We start from the raw sequence: 21,107 nt of genomic DNA on the forward strand, positions 1-21,107 counted from the left end.
CAATGAGAGGGGTTTGTTTATGGTAGCGGTATGGCAAAAAACTGGAAGGTAATCTGTCTGTCATCCTCAATGGGCTATGAAGAACTTGTTCTGATACTATTACTGTATCCTAAACAATGCTTGAAACAAAAGGATTATGATGGAGTGAATCCTTTGCCTGAAACTTATAATATTAGATAAAAATATGTCTTCAAAATTCAAGAAATTAGTTTTATCAGTGACAACCCATGGTATATGTTTACTGCTACTTTGCAGAAGGTCGAATTATTGACTTAATTGAAGTCTCAAACTATAAAGCTGACACCAGTGTTTTTAACTGCCAGGACAGTTTTGGTAAATATGATCTCGGGCAAAATGTCCTGTTTTGAGTTTTCTTAGTTTAATTCACTGTAAAATCGGGAAGGTTTATTCTCCTATTTGAATCCATAGATGAAGTGTGCAACTAATTATTACCAGTGAGTTCTGAAACCCTGAAGGACAGAGGGACCAGGAACCCATTAATTCAGCTTATTAAATACAAATTCTATTACTATAAGTTAATAAATCAGGTTTTGAAGTGCAAAACACTTATGCAACAAAAAGGAGAAAGGATTATAATGAATCAATTATAAAATAGTGGGTTTCTTCAAATTAATTAAATTCAGTTTCCATTTGAAACCAGTTTGACTTGTAACATCAGTTAAAATGGGTTTAATCTGTAGCTCAGATCTGTTAATCTAATTAGAAATGTCATTCACCTGTTACAAAACTTAAATTTTAAGATTCTGAATACCTTTGTATTAAACTAACTTCTTGAACATCTACCACCTATCCTTTTGGTCAGCCAAGGTGTCGTGGTTTAATCCCAGACAGAAATTAAGTATCACATAGCCACTCGCTCATCTCACCTCTCCTCCAGTGGAGGAGAACAATCAAAGGAAAAGACAAGGAAACTCATGGGTTGAGATAAGAACAATTTAACAACTGAATATAAATAAATAAAATTGTGCTACCAATAATACAATACCAGTAATACTAACAATATCAATAAAACCAGTATTACTACTGCTAATATGTAATGAAAATAATACTACCACTAGGAATAATAATATGCAATTAAAACAATGGAAAATACAAGCAATTATACAGTTGCTCACTGCCTGAAAATTGATGTCCAGCCAGACCACAGGTAGCGAGAGGCAGAGAGCCCAAAAACCTGAGAAAGATTGCACCAGACTCGGAGCAAGCCCCAACGAGTGAGAGAAAATGAGGAAGCCAACACGGCCCCCGGCCCACCCCTAATTTTTATTATACATGATGTTTGATGACATAAAATATCCCTTTACTCAGTTTGAGTCAACTGTCTGGACTGTGTCCTCTCCCAGCTTCTTGTAGCAAAGAAGTTGGGAAGACAGGTGCGGCACCAGAAACTGGGAAAGTCCTTGACTTGGTACAAACTCCTTAGCAACAACTAAAAACACCGTGTTATCAGTACTCCTCTCAGCGAAAATCAAAACCATATCTTCATACTAGCTATTGTGCAGAAAATTAACTATGTTCCAGCTAAAATGAGCATGAAAGGCAAATATCAATTTTTAAGTAAAGGCTGTATTAATCTGTAAATTGGTACATGTCAATAATTTCTAATTCACTAGATTTAATCCTTTAGAAAGATAGCAGAAAGCACAAATGCAAAGACTAAAACTGTTTTTTTTAAAAAACAAAGATTGTTTCTTGTTAGTTTAAATCTTAAATGATTTAAGAATTTTGATTTAACAGTATTGTATAATCACTACAAGATAATTTTGAAAGAAGGTGAACTTCTGAAAGTATAACTTTTTGTGCTGAATCATCATCATCATGGCAGGTTAAAAGAAGTGTAGGAGAAGAAACCTTTTTGTAGCTTGGTCCTTTGTGGCCTTTCATAACCAGCATAAACTAGAGCTCTTACTACTGGCTGCTAACATGGTGTAAAGGATGTAGGGATGAAGAGTTTGTATCCAGACTCAAGTACGCAACCCATAGCATATTTAACAACCATTAGCCCATCATCTTGAGCTACTTATTTGCTGAAAAAAATCCATAATTTAAAAAAAAAAAAATGTGGTTTGCTTATCTCTTCCTATGAGAGGGAGAAAATGAATCCTACATCTTTAGTAAACGATGACTGGAACAAGTTTGCTTCATGGGTCCTCTTGGAATCAAATTAGTCAGCTGGCAGATGAATTCGTATGGCACCAAGAAGACACAGCTATTTGTTTCCACTGTAATCCACAGAGGTTGATGTGCTCCAGTTTCTTTCAAAGCCTTTTCTAGCCAAGAAGTGAAATTCTGCACAACAAATTAAAAAGATTGTCATCCAACTGACATTTGACAAATATTTCAGAGATACCCATATGAGTTTGTATACCAAGTAATCTCAGGACTATTTGCTCAAAAAAAGGTTTAATCTTTCTGCATGTGTTATCAGAACTAGTCAGTCTTTTCTGTCACTTTGCTCACTAAGCCACAGATTAGGCTCTACAGGCTGTAACTCTCAGATAAGAGTTTGAAGTCCAAATGGAAGAAGGTATAGCTGTGGGAGTTGCAGTTTATGGAACTAGAGCAGGTAGAGAAATATGTTTATGGAACTCAGGTTATTTTTTCTCTAGGTATGCATTTTGCAACCTGCTGCATTGTTTAACCAGCTAATTATGTAGGACAATTCATGGAAATTGAGCAAATTTGATCTATTTACAGCATCTTCTGTGTCATAATTTAACAAACTAAACAATGTTCTTTCACCCTGTCAGTTACCTGGGTCAGTTCTAAAGGGAGTGTTTTAAAGGCTATAGTGTACCTCTGTAGCAGCAGAATAATTCTGAATATCATTTTTAAGCTTATTTTAGTATCAAAGCTTTTACGTTTAACAGTCTGAAGATCTTTCACCTAGAAAAGCCATATTGGAGCAGAAGAATAACAGGCTGCACTTTGTAAAAGTTGCCAATTCTCAAGATTTCAATATTGAATTTTGATATTTTTGGAACTGTTACCTAGGCTTACCGTGACAAATTCAAGCTTATATCATGTAAAATATTAACATATGATATGCATCAGACACTTCGTTTATGCTCTCTGAAAGTATTTCTGTCACCTAAAATTCTGGGGATAGCTGGGGATAAAATCTGAATAACAGAACTTGCCCTATTTCTATTATGAGTTCCAAGTGCCAAATATTAGGATGTAGAATGTTCTTCATAAGACCTTACTGAAGCAAGTAATCTCACAACAGTAGTAATATGATGGCTGAACAAGTGCCTCCAGTCTGAAGCCCCCCTTTAAGTGATATTTTTCAGGTTCTGATTAATTCATATTCATAACACCTACTCAGTTTTTCATTATTGGGTGAAATATTAGTGCTTTCTTACTTAAAGTCTTGTGAAGTTTCAACCATCACTTAGATGTAAGGTAACTTCTTTTTTTCATTTTGAGAGTATATTTGTGAATTGTCACAGACTCATGCTGCACTAAACAATCGGCACAGTCAGCCTTTTCTACAGCGGGCTCCCTCTCTGGGCTCCCTCTTTGAGTTTATCTGGCCTGCCATGTTCCTTGCAGACTTTACTACAGGAAATTCACTCCCCACTCTGCCTTTTTTTAGCAGAAAACTAGCTGTCTTCCTGCATTTTCATGAAGCACATAGGGCAATGAGATCCTAGTCTTGCTGAGTTAAAATTGAATTAATACTTAAGTAAGGTCATCTTTAAAATAAATGCATGGTTATTTTTGCATGGCAGATGTCAACTGCTGATCAAAGTCAAAGACACGGTGACTGAACTGCAGGGAAGACATCTCTGCTTTTAGGATCTGGCTTCATAGCGGCAAGGTCGGACTGGGTATTTTGGTTGGTCTGGAAAAGAGGGCCTTGGGGTGCAAGAAATATCTAGAAGTAAAGCGTAGCAATGAATTTAGATAAAGGGTTTCCAGTAGTTGTGGATTGCCCATCTCTGGAAGTGTCCAAGGCCGGGCTGGATGGGGCTTTGAGCAACCTGGTCTAGTGGAAGGTGTCCCTGCCCATGGCAGAGGGGTTGGAACTTAGATGATCTTTGAGGTCCCTTCCAACCTAAACTATCCTATGACTCCATGAGAGGCTTTGATAGGAAATGTCAATATTTTATAGGGTTAGAAAATAATCTTGCAAAAACACATTGTGAAGAAGTGACCTATTAAGACAGTCCGTTTTTTGAGTGTAATATATGCATCCATGTTGGATGAAATTATATGAGGAAAGGCATTTATTATCATCTGTTGGCTTGCTCTGAGATGCAGAGTAATGTGTGTAACAACAATAGCTGCTGATAATCTCAGCATGATTTTGAATACATTCATTTTCTGTTATTAAGTGAATAATAATGGATCAAAATATCCATAATGGATCAAAACTTTTATATCCAATGAGTATATGAAATGCTAGTGCATGTGTAGCATTAAAGCCTTTGAAAAGTAAATATGAACTAGTAATTCAAGCAGCAAGATGAACATGGAATTAAAGGCTTTAGATAAGACTTAAATATGCACATTGGTTGGTTTTGGTTTTCATCTAACAGAAGTTCACTATCTATATGCAAATTACCAATAGCACTGGGAATTTTTCTTATTTACCATAACTCCAAAATGCATCATAACAAAGGAATTACTACTGTTGCTAATAGAAACATGTCTTCAAATACACAAAAATGAAAATTTGCAAATGAAGGTTTAAGTTGCTCTCTGGCAAGCTGTATTAATGAATATAACCATTCACTGTAAAATATTTTTATCCCTGGGCTAGCTGCACAGTGACTCTATAGACTTAATAATTTTCATTACATCTTAGTTGATCCTCAGAGAGAACTGTATATGTTTTCTGTTAGTTAACTAAAGCTGGTAATATAATATCTTACTTCATCCATATGCTTGTGCCAGCCTACTTTGATAACAATTGCATCAAATCCAGTGTAGGACTTTAACTTCTTACATGCTTGGTGCCCCAGATTTTGAACACAGGCCAATGCCTGTGTTGGGTATATAGGCTGCTTCTGCAGTGTCTGAGAAGAGGCTTGGAACCCCAGGGTGAGATCTGAGGTCAGTAAAGCTTCCTTCTACTAGCCATTATAATACTCTGTGCAATACTTGAAACTACTTTATGGAAGTGGAAAATGCCTACTATTTTTTGGGTTCATTTTCTTTCGAAGATCTCAGTGAAACTCTCTGAGCTCTCCACTGAAAGAACAATTATATTGTGGGCATTTTATGGAAAAAAAAAAGTTAGTGTTTATAACACTTTCTATAGACAGTGACCCTTACCTGCAGAGAGCTGATCCTCAGCTGTCTCTCAGTAAAGCACTGAATTACCAAGATAGTCTGACTTGATGGTGGAATGGTTTCCCTTTCTGCTATTGAAGTAATGTTCTTTCATGGGGAAAAACATTCGATCTGTGGGTCAAACAGAATCTCTAGAGGCTTGAATCTGTAGGATAAGGTGATGAAGATCATCTGACAAAGAGTAAACTTGAGTGTCAGTTTCTGTTCCCAGAATTTTTTCCACAACTTACTGTTGTGGACTGTACTGTTACAATATATCCACTGGATAAAAACTCCTTAAGAGTAAACTAACATCTGAAGTACTAGGCTATGGGGTCATGTTCAGATTCATTTTGATCCAATTAAGGCTGAATTGTTTTCTGCAAAGTGTCTTTACCAGAAGGGACAGACAACCATAGAACGGTTTGGGCTAGAAGGGACCTTAAAGACCATCTAGTTCCAACTCCCCTGCCATGGCCAGGGACACCCTCCACTAGACCAGGTTGCTCAAAACTTCATCCAGCCTGGCCCTGAACATTTTTGGGGATGGGGCCTCCGCAGCTTCTCTGGGCAACCTGTTCCAGTGCTTCACCACCCTCTCCGTGAAGAATTTCTTCCTGATGTCCAATATAAATCTACCTTCTTTCTGTTCAGAGTCATTACACCTTTTCTACCTGCACTTGTAAAAAGTCCCCCTCCAGCTTTCTTGTAGGCCCCTTCAGGTATGGGAAGGCTGCAGTAAGGACTCTCCTTCTGTCACCTTGAATAGCTTCCTGGCTGGAGCACTCAGAGACTAATGAGATTGTGGATTTGATGTGAACCTTGATGCCAGATTTTCCATGTGCCAAGTGCTCTGATCATTTTATAAGAAACATAGATACTATCATTGCACAATTATCTCTAAATGGAGGTGACCTTTTAGGTCTGTGACATGAGAGCTTGGGTTCTGGTGGATGCACAGTCCACATTCTCAGTCTGTGCTTGTTGACTGGCAGTTTGGGCAGAGGATCTCCTGTTCATATGGGCTGGCTCTAGCTCTGCAGTCCTCTGCCTCAGGACCAGACCTCTGTGCCTTGCAGGAGCTTACAGTCAGAGAAGTGAGCTCTTTAGAGATGTCCATGCTATGGTGGCAGCTAGGTGGGGTTTTTTTTGGATCACAATTCCAGAAATATTTTATTCAATCCCACAAATATTTCCTTTTTTTCTTAGATATACTGTATTCCTATTAAAAAATTACTATTGGTTGATCATATTTGTAGCAAAATTAAAGTTTGGTTTGCCTTTGTTATCCACTCAAATTTGAAAGTAAGCTCTTCTGTTGTGGGAGATCTGTGTGATTTGAAACAGGCAGCAGCTTTTCTATTGTTGGTTTTTTTGTTTTCCTACTGTCCTTACTTCCTTCTTGCCCTCACTGTTTTTTTCAAGACACTGATCACTCTCCGTATCTTAATCTTCATAACATTTTAGATGAGAAATAAGCTTGTAGTTTGGCGGTTTTTTCCAATGATTCATCTATAAATCAAGATAATTAATAAAATAATTTTATTTAGCTAATTGCTATTCAGTTGTAAGTTATTTAAATTGAGTTTCCTACCAGTAATTATTCCTCAGAAATAATATTTTATTCAATCTGTAAATCTACTGCACCATTCATAGTGCTATTATACCTGTGACATTGTAATAGCAAGAGTGAAAATCAAATCAACATTCTGCTGACAGAATAAGAGCAGTAAATGTCAAACTAATGAATATAGAGTGGGCATATGTAAATGGCCTAGGAGAGCAGAGCATTTCTTGGCATTTCTCGTTTTAAGTATAGATCAACCTAAGTTTCACCATGTGAAAGCAGCTTACGCAGTTCATCTGCCCTGGCTATAACTTCATTGGAAATAGTTTAAGAGCAGCTTCATAATCTTGCTAAAAATTAAGTAATGATTAATAGATGTCTGGCTTTCAAGAATAAATTAAGAACTCATATAGCAGAAAGATTCCTTTCCATTCAGTGAAATGATAGCTAGATTCACAAAGATGGGAACTGGAAAGGTGAAGCTTTTTGGCTCTGTTTCATTTCCACCAACTACCTCCTCAAAGGGACCTTTCACAGGGCACACTTCTGCAAGAAAAGAGGGCTAATTATGACCTGGGCTGTCATGGGTGAAGGTTTGGTGACTTGACTTTGTGTGTGGGTCTGTAGGCCTGCATGTGTAAGTTTACTGTCTCAAATACATCTTTCACAGGCTTTTCTATGATGTGATTTCCCATCATGGTTTCTGTTACTGTTTGTGTCTTTTGTCTTTTCTGAATCTGGTAACTGAACCCATAAGGTGTGTGGTTTGATCAGAACAATTCAAAAGGTTACACATAAAACTGATCATTTTTGTGAGCATTTTTAAAATATTCTGTCTTCTAAAAATCTCTGATATGCAAAAAAAAATCAGATTATCATATGAGGCTGTCTCATTTATTGGTTTATTTTCATTCAGCTGGAAATCAACTCTACTTATTCAAGTAAATACCCAACTTAGATACACGGTATTTTTAACAAAATTATTCAGATAGGTATCAACTACAGGAGAGAGGATGTTGGTTAAAGAAATAAGCTTTAAGACAATAGAGGAAAAAGAAAAAAAAAAAAAACGCAAAACCAAAACACTTCTATAAACAGAACATAATATGTCTGAATATTGTTTTCTGTGGATGTCCCAAGATGGATGCCTTCTGAGAACTGAATAGGTCATCAAGATATAATATACCTGTAAGTACATACTTTAAAGGTCTTGTTTATCTAAAGCATGTTGGAGTTGAGAATTTGTAGGTCTGGGTTTCCTTGTCTTTTGAACTGGCCTTGGAACTACAACTATCAGTAAAAACCCTGAAAGTGGTCTGCAAATTATGGGAAAAAGTAAAGAAGAAAACTGAATAATATTCATATATGCACCCTTGCAAGGAAACAGAAAAAGAAGAGTGTTGAATGGAAGTAAGATGCAAACATTTAAAACATTTAAAGATATAAAAATTTAAAATAATTGTCACTACACTAGTCAAGGTCTTTGGATTTTTTTTTAAATAAATGTTAGGTCATCCATTTTTAATAAACAAGTCTATGTCTTAGGACTTCCTAGACAATGTGCTGTATGACTTTAAATAGAACTGGAGGCATATCCATATTTAGATTGTTATTCAGGAAGTTGGACAAAATATCCTTTCTGGCCTGTGCAGTCTTCTCTGAATTGAAAGGCAACTAAAGTTTTTGAGTGTTTGCCCTTCCCTTAAAAGGCTTGAATAGGTGAAACCAGCTTTTGCTTAGGAGTGATCAAACTCAGCCTACTCGGCAGGGACTGAGCCTGTGTTCTTTGTAGTAGTGCTTCTGTTGAACAAACCAAACCACCCTTTCATCATCAGACTCATTAAAATTTCCCATCTCTTATTCTTTCAGTTCAGTGCTATCATACAAGTGTATATACCTTTCTTTAATGCTAATTTTGATACGGCAAGGATTTTAAATAAACCAAGCTGAAAAAAAAAATATTGGAGATGAGATTTGTCTTCCATAAATCTAAATTAAAATCACTTAAATGGATTCTCTATTTTCTGTAGCTCTAGTTTAAAGAAAGCACATGACATGGGGATTAGTATTCAGTCGACTTCTTGTTTTATTGTATAAAAGTAATTACCTTTTATATACTATCCAAATTAACATTTTAATATCCCTCTGGGCTTATACATTTTAAAAGCATAATGTAACTCAGTACCTAATACAGAAAAAACGTATGTCTTTTTCTACTAAATTAGTCTGCTGTATAAATTTGAATAATTTGCAATGTCAAGTGGCAGCAATTCTTTTTTTTTTTTTCCCAAATAAGGCTCATATTACAAAGACATTCAACATTTTCAGCACAGGCTGCTTACATTTTGAAGAGCCTAATTTCCTTTTATTTATATTTCTTGGTAAGCTATTTGTGGGAAATAGTGTCTTATGTCAACCACCTTTACGTGTTACTAGCTCTCAGTGAAAAATACATGAGTTAAAATACACAGATTTCCAGCTCAATCCTCCGGTGACTTTTGCATATTAAAAGTCACAGCTGACTGAAATATTATCTAAAATTCACTTTTATCTATTAAAATTATCAGGAACATCTGAGTTTTTGTATTATACATAAAGATGTTTTTTATTGCTTTCACATAACCTTTTCAACAGTGCTTCTTGCGGTAATAAGAAAAACTTTCTCATTTTATCATTGTGTTTATTTTTTGCTCTGGTCTTAAGTAAATTGATCACTTTGTCATAGGATTAGAACTAACTAATTTAGCAACAACTAGACTCAAGGGAGCAGTTAGGTAAAGGTGTTAAGGTTGTACATAACAGATCAACCTGGAAAAAACAGATGATGAGGGAAGGACAGGAGATACAAAAGAAGGGTGTAGTAGTCTGGTCCTCCAAATGTCTGTTTGTTGACTCCAAGAATACAGATGGAGAACAAGGCAGGCTGGAGCTCATAGTGAAAGATCGAGGAGTCCGTAAAATTATATTAAAATTGACAAATGCTGTGGCAACTACCTTAAGTCAGCTTTGAAAACACAAACTGCTGCCAGACCTCAGAACAGGTTTGGTGACCGAGCTGGAAAGGCACACTCTATAGCTCCAAAGCTGCAAGTTTGAGCCTTGCTTCTGGCTTTACTCACTGTTTGACTTCTGTCTGCAGCCTGGAGGCTTGGGGTATCTCAGTGTAGAGCGGGTCCATGTGCTGCTTTTGTACCGCTGGCTACAGAAACTATAGAAAGCTCAACTCGTTATCCCAGTAGGCCATCGAATCGCTTGGCTTCATTTGATCAGCCCTACTATTTCCTAATCCTCTAAAACATTGTATGCGTTATTTGCTAGTCTCGAATATGTATTTAGCCTGGGGTGATTCTGGAGTTACCGCGTGAGTTTGTGCGTGGGTTTGAGAGAGGTGACACACCTGACAGTTACAGTAGGAAAAAAAAATTAGCTTCATCTTGTATGACAAAGTATCAGTATTCTGTAGTTCTCAATGTTCTTTTTGTTGTTTATGTCTGAAAAATCCTGGATGAAAAACTCCTTATGGAAAAAATCAGGCAGAACTGCAACTTTATAGGTCCATGATGCTGCAACTTATTCTAAAGTTTTCTCATCATTTCTGCAAGATACTAGAAATTTAATAGATATCAAATGAAGCAAATGTTTATTAGGTGATATTATATTTGTTGCTTTCTTTTCATAAAGCAATACTATTCTAAAATAGGAGTGATGGATGTGTTACATATATCTATCTAGAACTGTAGATTTCTAAAAGATTAAAGTTCTTTCTGACTCTTTTGCCCTCCGTCAGATTTCTCCTAAAACACAAATTTTCACTTAAGTGTAAAATAACAGCATTAAAAAAAACCCATGAATTTTCACAGAAAGGTGTCAATAGTAGGGTTTGTTTAATTGGTGTTTTTTTTAATAATTTAGATTATTCATATGATGTATGATTTTTCCATTTAATCTGAAGTTAAGGTTTTGACAGAACATTATGAACAAGGCAAGCCACAGTCCAATTCATCTAAATAAAATTCTTTCATTGCCTTTGTGAAATGGATATGTTAGTGAGACCATAAAGCTTAAAGTTTCAGAGTATTATCACTGCCCTCTATTTTAAGGTTTGGTGTTTTTAAAAGAAGAACCAATATGGATTTTGGTGTGGGGCTTGTTTTTTTTATTTGTTTTTGGGTTTGGTTTTTTTACTGTTATATTTATGGATCTATCGTCTCCTCTTCTCATTAGGTCCAGCTGTAATATTATTTGCTATTGTAATTTTGACTTCAGCTGAGTTTCTCTGAATGTATTCACATGTAATTCAGTCAGAAATAGTCCACTGGCCATTGAAAATAACTGTCCCATTTCCTATTAAATATTTAAGGCTAACCAAGTAAAAAACATTGTTGTGTCATTCTCTTTGGGGAAATAAAGAAAATTGTTAGACTAGTTTTGTTTCAAAGGCAGAACGCATGGTGATTAGTTCTGTCTATGAAGTACTGAGAAGAATCTTGCTGACCTAGTACAATGAAAATAAGGTACTCCAGTGCTCTCTTGTGTATCTACCACAGTTAGCTTAGGGATAAGGTCAGGATGGTGAGATAGAGAGGATGGGTTAGGCTCTCTGTCCTAGGTTTTATATAGGCTTAACATGGACTGATTTGCATTCCGTATTTATCTCCTGCTGATAAATAATGAATTGGCATGTGCTGGTATGCCTGGCTCCTTATTTAGGTAACTGTTGTGAGCTTGTTAGTCAAACAAAGGAAATGAAGGCTGTAATGGCATGTGTAGTCAGTGAATGATTTACCAGCAGCATTTTGGTTAAACTGCAAGTAGGAGACTAAGTTATCACAAATCATACAGCTGTGTAAATAAGGCAAGCTCTCATCAAGATGTACCTTTAAAGATAGCTTTTAGGAGTGATATATCCCACTGATATATAACCACTCGTAGTGTAGGAACTCTGAGGAGAAATATATATGAGAAGCTGGGAAAAAAAAAAAAGAGGAGTTCAAAGATATATTTAAGGAATGATCCCTTGAATCAATTTTCCCTGGGACAAATGGTCATTAAGGTTTACCGATTTAATTTTTGTCAAGTCAAAGGGTTATCTTTTAATTATAACTATTGGCAGAAATAACATTTTTTTAAACATATTTTTAAAAATAGACTGAGAATTACAACATTTGTTAGTCTGGTTAGCCAGTAAGATAAAAAACCAAAGTACTATGGAAACTCTCCAGACTTTTATAATTTTTTAAGTTAAAATGAGAGAAAATTGTTGTTTATAAATTGGTAGATCACCAAAATTACATTACAGAAAAGCAATCATAATTGTGAATTAACTGTAGTGTAATACGTGTGTGTTCTAATTCTGTCCCTTAAATTTTGTCAGTGTAACTGAAGGCAGCTTTTTTTTTATAGGTTAGGGACAATAAACCGTGTGTAAGTTAACAAGTAAACAGACATTTACTTAGTAAAACAGAATGCTTTTACAAAAATCAATCTTTTATTGTTGCTTTTCTCCATCCCATTCCAGGTGCATAGCATCTCTAACACAAGCCCTGAAAGCATCCGCAGAGCTACCATTTGCATGAAAACCTCTTTTTGTAGTACAACAAAATACATTCAGTATTACTGATGGTCCCTGAATATTAATACTGATGTTATGATCCACAAGCATGATAAACATAAATGAATGCTCTTATACATTGTTAAATGTGGTGGAAGTCTGTACAGTGATTTATCTTTGAGTTTAAGTTACATTTTTTTTTTTCCCCATTCATGTGCCAAACTCTTATTGCTGAAGTGATTTGGCTTTCTCAGGCAGAAAACTCTTTTCATTTGTATATAGCAGCACTTTTCTCCATAACAAACAAGATGTGACTACTTCCAATAGAAACGTATTTAGTGTAATGTATTGAGCTCATTGAGTATTTTTAGCACATTCCCATCAAAAGTAGTACATTTCTTAAACCTGTTCAGTTCTTCAGAAGCCAACTCTTCATCTTCTTGAGTTCTGGCTTGGATTTTTCTGGCTGCTTTGATGCACATTCGGTCATGACTCTTTTTCCCTGGAGAAATCAGAACTTCTCCTGTTTTTAAAAAAAGTGAATGAATTAGATGAGAATTGTCCTGGAGCAACTAAAAATCCTGATCCAGATACCACTGAAATAAATGGAAACATTTCTTAAGAGGCAGTTAGGTTATGGCTAATAAGATAATTCTCAGACGTCCCATAAAAAGGAGGAAGCTAGGGGAAAATAGAGGATTCTGGTGGTTTCCAGGTCCTTTGTACTCATAGGACTTCGGGTTGCTGTGAGAACTCAGGAAGTTCCCAGTGCTTTTTACACCATTCAGTGGCAGAGGCCCAAAATTATTTCAGAAAATGTAGCTGGTCTTACCGAGACCCCCACATCTAGCCCAGCCTTCCAGCCTCTGGTAGCAGCACAAGCCTAGATGTGTGCCAATGCTCGTGCAGACCTCATGCATGCAAGAGAGGGAGTAAGGATAAGAGCAATAACAAAGACTTCTTCCTCAATTTCAGAAAATCATCTATAGAAAAATAATTACTGCAAAAGCTTTGCACATCTTATCTGCAATGACATTCTATTTTATCCTACCGATAACGCCATCACACTAATCATAATTAGGGCAAATTCCTGCCTCTCTTCCCAAGTTTGGTGAAGGGAAGAACTGATTCTCTACAGTAAACAGACCAAAATGTTGTAACAGAAACTTCTCTGAGGTTACAAAGCAGGTTTTCAGGGCATCCCAATGCCAGTTCTGCCCAGGTCTAGCATGCAGCAAGGTAGTCCTTTGTCTTGTTACAGCCCCCTTGTTGAAATAGTTACATTATTCCCATCAGTAACTGTATCAGGAGCAGGCATTTTTACAGACAAACCTGCATTCTCACTCAGTTCAAATATATTATTTACATGAAAATACATCCTGGCAAAAATGCTTCCAAATTAAAGACACACAAGTAGGTAGGACCTTTTGAGAACTAACCAGGTAATTACATCCAAGTTCAAAACTAGATATAAAAAAATAGGATTTTTTAAATGTTATGTTTAATTAATGTAGGTGTTTTTTAAAGCCAGAATAAAATTCTGGATTTATATAATTTTCTTTAGAAAATATTTTTCTTTTTTTCTGTTCATGTATTGCAATCATTGGAGGAACAACTTTAAAGAAAATATATGGACAAAAGATGAAGAGTTTTTCATTATTATGGCTGAAAGCTTTCTTTTATAAATGTTTGTAATTCCAAACAATTTGGTGCTTATGATATTTGTTTTCTGGGCTGACAGGGAATTATTTTGGAAAAAGACGACTATTTTTTAAATGGTTATTTTACAACATTAACTTTATCTGTCTAATTAAACATTTGATTTGTTTTTATAACTGCAAGTTGGAGGTCCTTAGCATGATTTACACAGTACTTGCTGTACATATGGCCTTGACTGAGGAGAGAAATATAATTTAAGGATTTGTCAAAAATACTTGCTGTATACAAGCTAAGAAAAACTCTAATAAGGAACAAATAGGCTGTATGTTTCCAATCAAATACCCAAAAGGCTTCAAGTTCCCTGTGCTTGTTTGGTTCCCCATATTACTTTTTCATTATTTCTGCTATTGCTTCTCTATCAGGATAAAATAAGGATGGCTTTAATGCCTTAGCTTGGAGAGGCAAGAGATACCTTGAATAGGTCCTCGATAGCATATTGGTATACAGAATGTGTACATTCTCTTTACAGAAAACACATGCTAAGGTAACATCATTTGACTAGCCTGCAAAACCACAGCAGCTTGTTCCAGCATTCCTTAGTGAAAGTCTCCATTAATAAAATGTGCAGGAACAGTCACTAAAATATTGGGTAATTCAGTTTGGAAGCACATACCATGAAGCTATTTATTTCTGTGTTTCTATGAAGCAGCTGTAATATTTTGCATTGTGCTGTATAAAGTGTTGAGATTACCAAAATATCATCATTGGTTTTACGTATTGGGTGGGGTTGTTTTCCTTTTGCAATTAAAGTTCTGAAGTAAATGTTCATTGAATTTGCCTAACTTTATCTTTTCCTTGCATCTATCTTCAGGATCATAGGTTTGACTGATGAGTCCCTGCTGTTTTATCAAGACACGAAGAAATCCTGGCTAGATTAGACAAAGATGCAAAGTTTTTTGAGACATTAGAGAGTTTATCCAAATGTGTTCTGCTATATTTTTCCATGCTTTAAAACATAGATTCTCCAGAAGGGCTGAACAAGTATACTACAGTGGCTTTCTTTTTCTTCTCTCACAGAAAGGAAAAATGAGTATACTGTAAACACAATTTTCTGGAACTAGCAAAGACCACACAACTACTGAATTAATGAAATATTGTTGGTTTTGACTGAGTAGATAGAAAACTAAAGGCAAAATATTTATTCAGTCTGGTATGTTTGTTTATAAAAGTGCATTGGTTTCTCCTGGAAACTTTGATACATCTGTATGCACTTCTCTTTGGAAGTGACTTGACTAGTTCTATGTGAAAGATCACAAATGACAGAAATAATAATTTCAATTGGTAAAGTCATAAAGATACAAATCATCAAGATATTATCCCAGACAGGAACTGTATATGAATATCTTTAAGAAAACACAATATCTCAGTGGGTTTATTTGCTTGCAGCAGAGATATCTTAATCTGGGAAGCATAAGAACCTTTCAGTTTCCGGTGAATAAAGTCCATTCTGCCCTGTTGGAAATATTGTTACATGAGAAGGGGTTTGGCACTGTAGCCAGGCAGGTAAAAGAGGTGCCAGAATAGAGAGCATGGGGAATGACAGGCCTATTTGGCAAAATGTTCAGAAAGCAGTTATAGAAAAGACTATTAATTCACCTCAAATTCATGCTGAACCCACTCTTCAGTGACAATAACTAAGAGCTTAAAACCAGTAAAGACAGATAGAAATTTGTATTTCTTACACATTGCAAAGTTTGCTTTTCTACGGCAGTGTTGCTTAGTTTTTGGGGTTTTTTTTAATTTACTTGAGCCCCTCCACTTAAGAAAAAAATAATAATAAAATGCTGGTCCTCATCATTCCTACCTCCTCACGCTTTGAAATAAGAGGTGAGACTCTTCTATTCTAGTATATTGATAATTTTGCACATTAAGACTATTCCCTGTGACTCTTCTCTCTCCCTACGTCTCCCTGAGAAACACTATTTTAAAAGATGAGAACTCATTCTGAGAATGTTATATTTTGAATAGTTTTTCCTGAAAAATAATAATAAAAGCTAAGTTGATAGCTAGAGAAAAGCAACAGAGCAAATGGCATTGCTTCAAAACACTTCCAAGTCATAGAATCATAGAATGGTTAGGATTGGAAGGGACCTTAAAGATCATCTAGTTCCAACCCCCCTGCCATGGGCAGGGACACCTTCCACTAGACCAGGTTGCTCAAAGCCTCATCCAGCCTGGCCTTGAAGACATCCAGGGATGGGGCATCCACAACTTCTCTGGGAAACCTGTTCCAGTGCTTACCACCCTCTCCATGAAGAATTTCTTCCTGATTTCTAATCTAAACCTCCCCGTTTTCAATTTAAACCCATTACCCTTTGTCCTATTCCTACAGGGCCTTGTAAAAAGTCTCCCCTAGCTTGCTTGTAGCCCCTTCAGGTACTGGAAGGCTGCAATAAGGTCTCCCCGGAGCCTCCTTTTCTCCAGGCTGAACAAGCCCAATTCTCACAGCCTTTCATCATAGCAGAGGTGCTCCAGCCCTCTGATCATCTTTGTGGCCTCCTCTGGACTCACTCCAACTGGTCTATATCCTTCCGATGTTGTGGGTTCCACAGCTGGACGCAGCACTGTACATACAGCATTCTTGGTCAGTGATGCTGAAATTTACCTCAGTAATGTTCTTCTAGTGATGCTGTGCTGACCCGTGTTTGTAGCAGGGACTGTTGGAAATTCATTTTCCTGCCATAAAGCAGGAGGGGAGGGAGTGAATGGACCCTGTCTGCATTACTTATGGTACTAATTTTATAAATAATTGTCTTCTCTGTGTTTCATTGTAGTAGATTTATTTTCCACTATTTGACATATCTTTCTGCAGGTGGTGCTAGCTAGTAAATCATCTGAACAGAGTATGAAAAACGTTGCTTTCCTTTTCATGAAACTGCAGTGTGAAGCAGTAATAATGATATTAACATAAATTCACATGTTTTGCTACTCTATTTCTATTATTACCCAGTAAGACTCTCACTAAACAGCAGAGTTTAAGTGCCAATACTGTGTGACAGTATTAAATCTGCAGACTGGTAGACTGTGGGAGCTGTGAGAAAATGTTTGGAATGAGGCTTCTACCACAGCTGGTCTTACTTGAAAAAGTAGTACCAAGTGAGCAAGGGGAGTACAGTTTTCACAATGTATTGATACTGCAACAAAAGCTGGAGTTCTGTTTGAATGAGGAGGAAAAACACAATGTGGAATGCTGTATGTTACTGCCTGGTTCTGCTGCAGAATAACTGCTGCTGTGGAATGGGAGAGTGGTTTACAGTACATTTACAAAGGCAGTTGTTGGCAGGAATGGCAGTGAAGAATATGGTCATATGTGACACTTGAGAACCTCTGAGCTCTGATCTGGCGCTGAGTGATTAACTCAATGGAAAGAAACAGAAATGGGAGGGTGGAAGGTGGCAGGGAAAGCTGCAAAACTAGCCAAACCCAAATCTTCACAAAACACTTATCTCAAATTCTGCTCCAAAAGGTATTCCTTAAACTGAGGACAATTCTTCAGGCTAAGACTATTCATCTAAATGCCTTGCTGTAAGGTGTTTTTTGCCCTGTTACTGAGGAAAAATAACATAAATATGGTGCATCTCAGCCGGAAGAGGCTAGAAGGATACAAGGGACCTCCTGGTAAACCACAACCAATACGTGGTCTGCTGGGAAAAGGCATACAATGAAAAGGCTGTTGCAGGTATGGGAGGCTCATCCAGCACCCCCTCACCTGGGATTCATTGAGAGCTGGTGTTATCTTTGAATTATAAGACAGGGTATTGTTAAAACTATATAATAAGTTGTTTAAGGTTTGGTTTATCTTGAGGGGTTTTTTCCCCTTTCAGAGCTTCGCTCTTTGGCTTTTATTTTGGTCACAGTTGATGTTTATCTTAGGTAAAATGTGTTTGTGATACTGAAAGGTGGGCTCAGGGAAGGATCTTGGGTACAGCTGTGCCTAAAAGACCTTTGAGGGAACTGCCTCACGCAATGGCTGCTCTCAAGGAGCTTTGCCTACACTTTAGAGGTGAACAAGGAGATGTATAAAGTAAAGAAGGTCTGACTGGCATCTCATTCTGTTGATGCTTAGATAATTCTGGCAGCAATTGAAGATCTCAGACTGTGGCTGAGGACTGTCTGCACGGCTGCTGTGCTCGATGAAGTCTAACTGCTGTCAGCAGCTTCCTGATTTCCTCAGTTCCTAGCACAGACTGCAGTAATCACTCTGAAATTGCTGCCTGAGCATTTCCCAGTATCACCTTGTTTTTCCCTGGTGATTAGACATGGTATAACTGAGTGATCAACCCCTGAGCCACTGCAGCCAGCTACATTTACTCAGAAATGCCAACCAGAAAAGCAAAAAAGCCTTAACCTAAAAATGCCTTGTGGTGACTCCTTTCCTCCCTGAATAAGGAGAGTAAAATTCCCACTCGAGAGATGTAGATTAAGCCTAAAAAGGGCTAAACAGCCTCATGAGATCCTGGAAAGCAAACACAAGTACTACGTATGCATGAACTAAGCACAACTGTTTACAAAACTTGTCAGTCTAGTAAACAGAAATAAAATTTGGTCCCGTCTTCCTTCTACCATCACCATCCAGAAATCACGTAGTGGCTAGAAACCAATTTCCAAACTATTGGCTTGTAGAAAGATGGTCTAGGACGAACACAAATAAGGACTAAGCTTTCTAATTGGAGATGCTGCATTGAGTCTTTTCAGACAAAAAATCCATCTTGGACAATGCCAGTTCTGTGCTACAGTTAATGGGCAAACCTATTCTCCAGGTTAACTTTTCTAGTCTGTCCTGTTTTCCAGGCTGTGCTGCCTTGTGCACCTAAGGATCTGCTCCAACCTTTCCTGTCAAAGAGTTGAACATTGCACAAAGTGACAGCTACCTTTATAGAAAGCCTGAGATTGTGCAACATTTCAAGTCTTTCATACTCTGAAGTTAATTTGGGACTTCTCACATCTCAGACTGTGACTTAAGGATGAGATAGCTGAAATCTTCCAAACCTCCCAGGAGTTGGGTTACAGAGTTCGCTGTCACTGTTGTCCACATCCTTGTGTGACTACCATTTGTGGATTTAGACATGTACTGTTTCTTAAAAAAAAAAAAAAAAAGAAAAATTTGCTTAGATTTCACTGCTTTTACATCTCAACATATTTTACCTAAAGTCAATATTCTCTTTGTGCTGGGTTTTTGGTTTTTTGTTTTTTTGGGTTTTTTTTTAAGACTGGAAAGCTTTTGTTAAATTCAGAGCAGTGCTGACCTGTAAACCTTTTAAGCAACGAGGCAGCAACAGTCTTTTCACTGGGATTGTACAAGCATGTTTTAGAAAGGTTTCTATCTTCATCCTCGAAGTCTTGGGTATGTACCCTTGTTGCCTCTACATTTTGCATGTTTTCCCAAAAGTAACTATGCAATCACAAGTCTGAAACCTAGAAACTGCTCCTGTATCTTTCTTCCAATATTTCGTTTTTCTCTTTATCTTCATTCAGTTAGTGTTATGTTGGCCTCCTTATGCTCTGACTTGTTCTGGGATATTTCATTACCAATTTTTTCACAACCCCAACTATCTCCTCTTGCTTTCTCCTAGAAATATGTAAAAGGACACACAGACCAAGTGTGCGATCTCTTCTGGGGTTTGGTACTAGAACGTGCAAGGCTGCACACACAATGATGTAAACTACTTGTTCATCCATTCCTATGTTATTTCTTTGTCAGATGAGTAGTGAATTATCTAATTTAAAAAAATACTACTGCTGTAGTTTGGTGTTTTGATGCAGTTCTACTTATTTATCTTTTTAAAAATAAAATGTCCTGTTCTTGAACCCAAACAATACCTTCTTTATGTTTTTTTACTAAGCTTCTTTCAGTTAGAATTCTGTCTGAAAGTTTTTGTCCTTTTCTCAGCACTATGTTACCTGTGTGCTCGGATAATGGAACATTCCTCAACAACAGTCTTCGCAAATTCTTTACTTTTTCTCCCAAATACAGTTCCATCTAACAACATCTTCCTTTTGCCCCATAGATCTGTTTTGGTTTATTTGACTGTGTGCAGAAACTTGGGTAGTTTTCTTTTCTTTTTTTTCCAAAAGAGATGAAACGTGGCTGCTTATCTCCAAAAAATTCCAAGGATTGATGCACAGCCCATAACAATTCTTGTTCTTTCCTGGGCTGTCACTACCTGAAACAGATGGCAGCAAGAGGTGGAGTACTGCAGGATGTTTTCCCTGAGGAAAGCAGTTGCCTTTAGTGACAGGTGAGAAAATGTCAATTTTTGACTCATATTTCATTTAAAATTTTAAAAAATCTTATTTGGAGGAAACACAACTACTCCAACTTTCTCACAGAATAAAAATCATTTAAACTTCTGTCCAGAATTTTGAAATCAGCTTCAGAGTTTTATAATCCCACCTGGAACCTTCACAGATACTTTTATTTGTATATTCTCTTATATATCCTCACATAAGCAAAAAAGAATATGGGGGGGATGGGGGGGTGGAAACACACTACTGAGTCAGAAACATCATTAATTTCATGCAGAATGAGGAAAATATGTTTGAATTAACATCAGCTCTACTCCCTGCCACAGAGCTTGTGGAAATTCCAGGCAAAAATATCTTCTTGTCCTTCTGCACATAATAATTTTGGAGCATTTAAAAGAAATGGGATTGTTCCAAATCAATTTGAAACTTCTTTAGAAAACTTTTTTGAAGCTGGGATATAGCCTATCTCTTACTACTACAAAACTATTATCTTTCTCTAAAAATGAGACCGAAATGTACTTCCTACTTTATGTATCATGTACAAATCCATCTGTAATGGCTTAAGCTTGTTTCAGTACACATAGCTCAGCACATTGATCCAGGTCCTGTGGGTCTGCCACTTGGAAGTTCTAGTGTTTGCAGATATCTCTGTCTGCTTTGACGAAGGGATCTGGCACAGGCTTCTCACTGCTTAGTACAAATTAACATCACTGAATTCTTTTT

Source organism: Eurypyga helias, unplaced genomic scaffold, assembly GCF_000690775.1.
Source record: "Eurypyga helias isolate BGI_N326 unplaced genomic scaffold, ASM69077v1 scaffold1046, whole genome shotgun sequence".
Taxonomy (NCBI): domain Eukaryota; kingdom Metazoa; phylum Chordata; class Aves; order Eurypygiformes; family Eurypygidae; genus Eurypyga; species Eurypyga helias.